The sequence below is a fragment of the Homalodisca vitripennis genome, chromosome 3 (assembly GCF_021130785.1).
Source record: "Homalodisca vitripennis isolate AUS2020 chromosome 3, UT_GWSS_2.1, whole genome shotgun sequence".
Lineage (NCBI taxonomy): Eukaryota > Metazoa > Arthropoda > Insecta > Hemiptera > Cicadellidae > Homalodisca > Homalodisca vitripennis.
Window position 1 is genome coordinate 208,907,501 of NC_060209.1, and position 10,000 is coordinate 208,917,500.

General features: G+C 34.4%; 1 protein-coding gene across 1 annotated transcript in view; it reads right to left on the reverse strand.

The window, feature by feature from the left end:
* Window positions 1-10,000, reverse strand: part of LOC124358594 (fat-like cadherin-related tumor suppressor homolog) — a 798,539-nt gene that overhangs the window by 160,567 nt on the left and 627,972 nt on the right. The window lies entirely within an intron of this gene.

Below are 10,000 nucleotides of genomic sequence, written 5' to 3' on the forward strand. Positions count from 1 at the left end.
ACGCACGCACATGTTTTGTGCTCTCTGTAACTTAGTAAATTAACGTATAATTTACATCACAATAAGCGGCCAAAGAATAATCAAAAACAGGAAAAATTAAGGACATAACTAACAACTTTTTAACATAAACAGGTGGGTTAAAGCACAATTTCTTAAATTGGTACAAACTAACTGTAAACTCTTTTATGGACATAATTTACTTGATCTGTCCATGATAAAGAATTATTTATCCTTATTCCTAAATTAATTACAGATTTCTGGTATTCCAGATCTTCTCCATCTATTTTAAACTCGTGTAATATTTTCTAAATTTAATTGTGACAACAGTCCTTTGGAGTACCAAAGATGATTGGCTTACATTTTGAAATATTCAGATTAAGACCATGATCACTGCACCATTTAAATAACACTTCCAGATCAACATTCATCATATTAAACAGCATCATCAATTTTAATCAATGTCACAATTAATATACAAACTGCATATCATCTGCATAAAGCAACGATCTACAAAAAAACAATTGGTTCATTTATTCTGTTTATATACAATGAGAACAATAGAGCAGACAAAGTGGAACCTTGGGGTACACCAACTGAATTTTAATTTCCAATCTGAAAAGGTAACCATTTTACAGTCCTAATTCTTTGATACCTGTCACTCAAGTACGAATCAAACCAAATCTATGACTACTTCACTCAAATTGTATGATTTAAGAATAGAAAGCAACAATTTATGACTGACACAGTCAAAAGCACGACGACTGAAATCTAAAAAGCATTAAAATTGTCAAGTTTTCTCTTGTCTATAGCTGATCTTATGTCGTCAGTAATTTTAATTAAAGCGGTCTGAGTACTATATGTGATTTTCTGTAACCTGATTGATACTTATAAAGAATATTATTTTCATTTACAAAATCACACAATTGTTTGTAAACTAACTTATCAGCGATCTTGCCCAATACACATAAAATTATTAATTGATCTGTAATGCCTATACTCCAGCGGTATTGTCTACTTTAGGCAATGGTAATATCAAAGACTTCTTCCCACTGTTTTCGGATATACTCCATTTAGCAAAGAAAAAATTTAAAACATAACATAAAACATACTTAATTTCATCATAAATTATTCTAATGAAACTTAAGTTGAATTCCATCATCATCCCCGATTGCGTTAGAAACGAGATGTCTTGTAAAACTTTCAAAAATACAATCTACAGTGACTTCCCTAAAACTAAAACTTTATATTCCTAGCTTGAAACACATGTCTCTGGTTATTATAAAACTCAACAAGGTTATTATTTATATTATTGCTAATACCACAAAAAATAATCATTTTAAACTATCTATATTATATTTACGACTGGGTCTGCGATAAACTTTTTACGCTCCTTTCCACCTCCATTATCTCGAAACTAATAACCTTCCACAGATCTTTACAATTCTTATTGGTTTGAAATAACGTTTGAAAATACTGATTCCTTCCATCTCTTAAAAAGCCTTTTTATTCCTATATCGGAGAACTCTATAATTCTCCCATATTGTAACATTTTTTAGTCCTTAAAAAAAAAACGTTTGTACAATACATCTCTTTGTGACATTAAATCTTTTAATTCATTAGTAATCCAAGGACAACAAGTCTTGCGTCGTTTTCGTTGTGATATTTTTTCCTCTCTGGCACATGTTTGTTATAAAGCTCTTTTATATTTACTACTTAATATTTCTACTTTATCATCAATAGAATCGCTTAAGTACAAAATCATTCCAGTTCAAACGCCTAAACATTCTCCTCTTTTAAGACTATCTATCGATATATTCTTAAAATCTCTCACCATCACAGACTCCTTATTTGACACAAGTTTCATCTTTAAAAATTAATTTCTAAAATAGATCAAATCATGATATGAGATACCAGACACTGGTTCTTGACCAAAAGTTTTAACTCTACAAACATCATTACATATAATTAAATCAAGCCAAGTGTCTGATCTTGGTAGGTGAAAAGTAGGCTCCAACGGCAAAACAGATAAATTCAAATTGCTTATTAAATTTAACAACTCGTCCCTATCATAAAAAAAATACCTCTCTGGCACTCAAATCTGTATTTAAAATCTCTCCTACGATGACTACATTATTATAAATTGGTTTAATAAATTGCGCCTAGGTGGACATTAAACAAAAATTCAGAAATGAAACCAATTTTCGGAGGCCTATAAAACTATACATATAACAACAACTTCCAACCCTTGAGATATTTCCTTACAATTAAATATTCTGGCTTAACGACAATAAATTGCCTGTGACGTTGCTAAAAACTTTGTAACCAAGTGACTTCTTTATATATAATAAACACCAATACCTCCTCCCTCTTTATTTTCTCTATCGTGTCTTATAAAATTGTAACCTATCAATATTGTATGGTTGGGACAAAACAAAACAGGTTTCAAAAATGTTTCAGTTTATTGCAACTATATCAAACAAATTATTGTGAAACAAAATAAATCGATAAAGAAAGACTCTTTGTGTACTAACAAATTTTCAACATTAACATGAGCTATTTTTTACACATTTTCTCCGAGCTATCAAATTTTTTCTTTCAAAACTTTGCTACAAGAGAGATATTTCTATTAGAATCTGACATAAGACAATCTATTTGAGGCTACAAACAAACAACACCGTACACCAACACAATGAGACAATATTTAAAACGGATAACCAAATAAATAAATCAAACTTAAAACACATCCGTTTTTCCACACATATCATAAATAACTACTACATTAATAACACATTTTTCCAAGGCTTTTTGCTGAGCTAGTCAAGCCAGCTTTTGTAAGTCATGTCTCCTCCATTGATTCAAATTACAACAAATCGATCACCTTCATTTTACGCATAAAGATACGTCCATTTTTAAACCCAACAGGAAGGTGTACAACTTGTCCCGCTTTGACTTTACGGGCTTCATTGAGGAGTTTCCCGCTTATCCTGAGTAAGGGCTGTCATTAGCATTGATATAAATATCGGTAACCCCGTCGAACCCCCTTACCGTCGCGTCCCCCTCCATGAACCAAGGTCCTCTGGAATTCACGTTCCTTTTCTGTTTACGTTTATTGTAAATACAACTGCTCCCTTTAATCAAGTTTGCCGCAGGAAGGAAACGCACAACAATAAATACCGCCCACCAGCCCTGTCTAGCCGGAAGTCTCACACCCACAGCAGCATACTATTATAATCTGTAGCAAATTATCTATCATTTCCTCTTGATAATATCAAAGCCCCCCCAAATTTTTTTTTTTGGCAGACAGCCCCTCGCTGCTTAATAATGTCTCATAACCATATTTCCTTCCTACCTTTTCTTCAATGGGACGGGACGCGCAGCCGTTTGATTTGCTAACCCACATTGTCCCCTCATTGCTTTGTTCCAATTGATTTACTCTTTTAGGTCCACAAATTTCGTTTATTTCTTTTTTAAATTACAACTGTTTCCTGACTTATGATACTCAAAATTCTTTGGACTAACTGGGTCACATTGTTTCCAATAGATTTTGATACTCTCGTCCCCATTATCTCCTGAACCAATGTAGAGTAGATTTCAATGAAGGGAATTTGGCATAACTGCTTTATTTTTTTGATTAAACCTCAAGACCGAAAACCTCTTAATACCATTTACCCTTGAGAATATCAGGAAAGTGTAATATGTCTCTTCTCTTGTCTTACAATCTTGCCTAATGTAGTTATCAACATTTGTCAATGAGTCCTGTCATGGGGATAAGGCCAAAAAACGGGGACTAATCTTACTCTGCGGCAGAATAAGGGCCGCGTCTACTGCTTTCTTATCTAACAACCGCTGACGGTCTTGAAACAATGCAGACAGGACCACAAACCAAAGTTTTTTTCTATTCTTTAAAAAACATTCCGTGTCTCGGTCATTTGTCCATTTTCTAATTACATTTAAAAATCGAAAACACTTTACGCAACATAATAACTGCATTGTGCTCTATGATCTAATGCGTATTAAAAGGACAATAGCCCCCTTTTATTACATGTATTGGCATAATAAATGTCCTTTTTAGTTACACCCGATACTCAAGAGTAGTTACTGGAATACTGAATCGGTCCTCGGGCAACCAACCCTGTTTAAAAAAACAAAGGCCTTTTCTTTTCTCACTTACATAGGCGTTTTAACTGGATGTGGCATCTCCTCTTGTACTTTTCTTTCTTATCACCAAATAACTCACACTTATCCAGTTAAACTTGATTAGACAATGGATGATGTGGTAATCATAATCAGGATCTCGGTAAGGTTTCCTGCACATCCCCAAAATGAAAAAAATCCTCTACTACTCAAGTACAATATTTTAAAATTTCTCTCTCCTGTAGATCAATAACCTGAGTCACACTATAAACACTAAAGTAAAACACTGCATTTTTACTATTACCATTAATACTTCACAACAATAACACAATTACAACTTTAATTATAAATTATTAATCTCTCCTCCAATAACGAGATAGTAGAAGCAGGTAGCGCAACAGAGGCTTCCCACGATCCTATACTCCACATGAGGGACAGGCAGGGCGGGCCGCGGCCAGGACAACTGAGGAGAGAGAGAGAGAGAGAGACTGACGGAGGAGAGAGAAGAGAGAGGATTAGAGAGATGAGAGAGAGTGGAGGAGAGACGAGACAATTGACAAACTCTCGTTTATTATTACCCTAGCCTTTGGTTTGGGAACTCGTATGGTCCACCTCCCGCTCTCACCAAGACATGGGGACTTTCAAAAACTTTGCACAAATACAGGAAATTATTATACAATTGTAGATTTGTGGCAATTATAGTTAACCTTTAATCAGAATTAACCTAAACTATTACATCTCGTTTTAACTACATTTAACATTAAACTACAAATAAATGATTTTCACACTTAACACTCGGATATTCTTCTAAAATTTATAATAACACTTTGAAGTTTAGCTCATCATAAAAATTTTTTTTTTCATTTTACTTAAAATTCCGTCAACAAAATGTTATTAATTCAACTAATATCCTATAAATAATCCTTTCCTTAATAATTCCTCTTCTGAGTTGTTTAATTTTACGAAAATATATCAATAACTTAACACTATTTCTTGAAATAGAGAGAGAGAGAGAGAGAGAGAGAGAGAGAGAGAGAGGAGAGAGAGAGGAGAGAGAGAGAGAGAGGAGAGAGAGAAGACGAGAGGAGAGAGAGAGAGGAGAGACGAGAGAGAGAGAGAGAGAGAGAGGAGAGAGAGAGAGAGAGAGGAGAGAGAAGAGAGAGAGAGAGAGAGACGAGAGCACGACGAGAGTGAGCGAGAGAGAGAGAGAGAGAGAGAGAGGAGAGAGAGAGAGAGAGGAGAGAGAGGAGGGAGAAGAGAGAGAAGAGAGAAGGAGAGGTGAGAGAGAGAGAGAGAGAGGAGATAGAGAGAGAGAGGAGAGAGAGAGAGAGAAGAGAGAGAGTAGAGAGAAGAGGAGAGAGAGAGGAGGAGGAGAGAGAGAGCGGAGAGAGAGAGAGAGAGAGAGGAGAGGAGGAGAGAGAGAGACGAGGAGGAGAGAGGAGAGAGAGGAGAGAGGCGAGAGAGAGAGAGAGAGAGAGAGATGAGGAGAGGGAGAGGAGAGAGAGAGAGAGGAGAGAGAGAGAGAGAGTGAGAGAGAGAGAGGAAGAGAGAGAGGAGGAGAGAGAGAGAGAGAGAGAGAGAGAGGAGAGGAGGAGAGAGAGAGAGATGAGAGATGAGAGAGATGAGAGATGAGAGAGAGAGGAGAGAGAGAGAGAGAGACGAGAGAGAGAGAGGAGAGAGGAGAGGAGGGAGAGAGAGAGAGAGAGAGAGAGAGAGAGGAGAGAGAGGAGAGAGAGAGGCGAGAGAGGAGAGAAGAGAGAGAGAGAGAGAGAGAGAGAGCTGGAGAGAGAGAGAGAGAGAGAGAGAGAGAGAGAGAGAGAGAGAGAGAGAGCGAGAGAGAGAGAGGAGAGAGAGAGACGAGAGAGAGAGAGAGAGAGAGGGAGAGAGAGGGGAGAGAGAGATAGAGAGAGAGAGAGAGAGAGAGATGAGAGAGAGAGAGAGAGGAGAGAGAGAGAGGAGATGCAGAGAGAGAGAGGAGAGAGAGAGAGGAGAGAGAGAGAGAGGAGGAGAGAGAGGAGAGGAGAGAGAGGAGAGCAGAGGAGAGAAGGAGAGAAGAGAGAGAGAGATGAGAGGAGAGGAGAGAGAGGAGAGAGAGAAGAGAGAGAGAGAGAGAGAGAGAGAGAGAGGAGAGAGAGAGAGAGAGAGAGAGGAGGAGAGGAGAGAGGAGAGAGAGAGAGAGAGAGAGAGAGAGAGAGGAGAGAGAAGAGAGAGGAGGATGAGAGGGGAGAGAGAGAGAGAGGAGAGAGTGAGAGAGAGAGAGAGAGAGAGGAGTGAGAGAGGAAGAGAGAGAGGAGGACAATTTGACAATTTGACAAATTCGTTTATTTTAACCTGCCCTGGCTTAGGACCATAGGTCCCACTCTTCCGCCAGGACAGGCTCCAAAATAAATACATTACAAAATAAAACAGCAGTTGTTGACGAATACATCATTTACAATAATATTTTAACTGTACTAAAATTGTATACAAAATTTTTTAACATAATAACAATTAATAGTAATAAAATCTGTTTCTGTACATGAAAAAAGAACAAAACAAAACAAATAAATAAATTACCACAATTATCAAAGTATTGACATTATATAAGTTGTATCAAGAATCAACATAATAATAATAACAATAAATTTTACAAAATGTAGAAATAAAAATATTTTTCTGCATATGAATAATGTAAATCTATTAAATACAAAATTTTATAATAACATTTTAAAACAGTATAATCACAAAAAAAACACACTTTTGTCTCAAATTAATTAAATTGTTTATAATAATTAGGTATATCTCTGTAAAAGGATTCTCTCAATTTTTCTTTAAAACAATCTTTTACTTGTAGCATTTTTTACATCGTCATCCAGTTGTATTCATGTTTCTTATAGACTGAACATGGAAAGAAATTGGAGTAACGTAGTAGTCCTATGAATTGGAAACTGTAACGTGACATTTCCAAATCTCGTTTGCCTTGCATGTACTTGATCCATTTGGTATTAATTTTCAAACAAATAATCAGGTTTATGTTCCTTAAGAATACTGTACATAAACTGTTAAAACATTATATTCAATCCTTTCTTTTATCTTTAACCACCCTAAATCTCTATAAAATGGTGTGATCTGTGACGTGATCATCTAATCTCAAACCATAAAATATACCGTACGCACGCATTTTGTGCTCTCTGTAACTTAGTAATTAAACGTATTATTTACATCACAATAAGCGGCCAAAGAATAATTCAAAAAAAACAGGAAAAATTAAGGACATAACTAACACCTTTTTAACATAAACAGGTGGGTTAAAGCACAATTTCTTAAATTGGTACAAAAACTACTGTAAACTCTTTTAATGGACATAATTTACTTGATCTGTCCATGATAAAGAATTATTTATCCTTATTCCTAAATTAATTACAGATTTCTGGTATTCCAGATCTTCTCATCTATTTTAACTCGTGTAATATTTTCTAAATTTAATTGTGGACAACAGTCTTTGGAGTACCAAAGATGATTGGCTTACATTTTGAAATATTCAGATTAAGACCATGATCACTGCACCATTTAAATAACACTTTCCAGATCAACATTCATCATATTAACAGCATCATCAATTTTATCAATGTCACAATTAATATACAAATGCATATCATCTGCATAAAGCAACGATCTACAAAAAACAATTGGTTCATTTATTCTGTTTTATATACAATGAGAAACAATAGAAGCAGACAAAGTGGAACCTTGGGGTACACCAACTGAATTTAATTTCCAATCTGAAAAAGGTACCATTTACAGTCCTAATTCTTTGATACCTGTCACTCAAGTCACGAATCAAACCAAATCTATGGACTACTTCACTCAAATTGTATGATTTAAGAATAGAAAGCAACAATTTATGACTGACACAGTCAAAAAGCACGACTGAAATCTAAAAAGCATTAAAATTGTCAGTTTTCTCTTGTCTATAGACTTGATCTTATGTCGTCAGTAATTTTAATTAAAGCGGTCTGAGTACTATATGATTTTCTGTAACATGATTGATACTTATAAAGATTATTATTTTCATTTTACAAAATCACACAATTGTTTGTAAAACTAACTTATCAGCGATCTTGCCCAATACACATAAAATATTAATTGATCTGTAATGCCTATACTCCAGCGGATTGTCTACTTTAGGCAATGGTAATATCAAAGACTTCTTCCACTGTTTCGGATATTATACTCCATTTAGCAAAGAAAAATTTTAAAACATAACATAAAACATACTTAATTTCATCATAAATTATTCTAATGAACTTAAGTTGAATTCCATCATCCCCCGATTTGCGTTTAGACGAGATGTCTTGTAATACTTTCAAAATACAATCTACAGTGACTTCCCTAAAACTAAAACTTATATTCCTAGCTTGAAAACACTTGTCTCTGGTTATTTATAAAACTCAACAAGGTTATTATTTATATTATTGCTAATACCACAAAAATAATCATTTTAAACTATCTATATTTACGAAGGGTCTGATAAACTTTTACGCTCCTTTCCACCTCCATTATCTCGAACTACCTTCCACAGATCTTTACAATTCTTATTGGTTTGAAATAACGTTTGAAAATACTGATTCCTTCCATCTCTTAAAAGCCTTTTTATCCTATTTCGGAGAACTCTATAATTCTCACCATATTGTAACATTTTATGTCCTTAAAAAAGTTTGTACAATTACATCTCTTTGTGACATTAAATCTTTTAATTCATTAGTAATCCAAGGGACAACAAGTCTTTCGTTGTGATATTTTCCTCTCTGGCACATGTTTGTTATAAAGCTCTTTTATATTACTACTTAATATTTCTACTTTATCATCAATAGAATCGCTTAAGTACAAAATCATTTCCAGTTCAACGCCAAACATTCTCTTTTAGACTATCTATCGATATATTCTTAAAATCTCTCACCATCACAGACTCCTTATTTGACACAAGTTTCATCTTTAAATTAATTTTCTAAATAGATCAAATCATTGATATGAGATACCAGGACACTGGTTCTTGACCAAAAGTTTTTAACTCTACAAACATCATTACATATAATTAAATCAAGCCAAGTGTCTGATCTTGGTAGGTGAAAAGTAGGCTCCAACGGCACAAAACAGATACTAATTCAAATTGCTTATTAAATTTAACAACTCAGTCCTATCATAAAAATACCTCTCGGCACTCAAATCTGTATTTAAAATCTCCTACGATGACTACATTATTATAAATTGGTAATAATTGCGCTAGGACATTAAAAAATTCAGAAATGAAACCAATTTTCGGAGGCCTATAAACTATTACATAACAAACAACTTCCACCCTTGAGATATTTCTACAATTAAATATTCTGGCTTACGACAATAAATTGCCTGTGACGTTGCTTAAACTTTGTAACCAAGTGACTTCTTTATATAAACACCAATACCTCCTCCCTCTTTTTTTCTCTATCGTGTCTTATAAAATTGTAACCATCAATATTGTATGGTTGGGACAAAAACAACAGGTTTCAAAAATGTTTTCAGTTATTGCAATATATCAAACAAATTATTGTTGAAACAATCGATAAAAGACTCTTTGTGTACTAACAAATTTTCAACATTAACATGAGCTATTTTTACACATTTTCTCGAGCTATCAAATTTTTTCTTTCAACTTTGCTACAAGAGAGATTATTTCTATTAGAATCTGACATAAGACAATCTATTTGAGCTACAAACAAACAACACCGTACACCAACACAATGAGACAATATTTTAAACGGATAACCAAATAAATTCAACTTAAAACACCATCCGTTTTCACACATATCATAAATAACTACATTAATAACACATTTTCCAAGGCTTT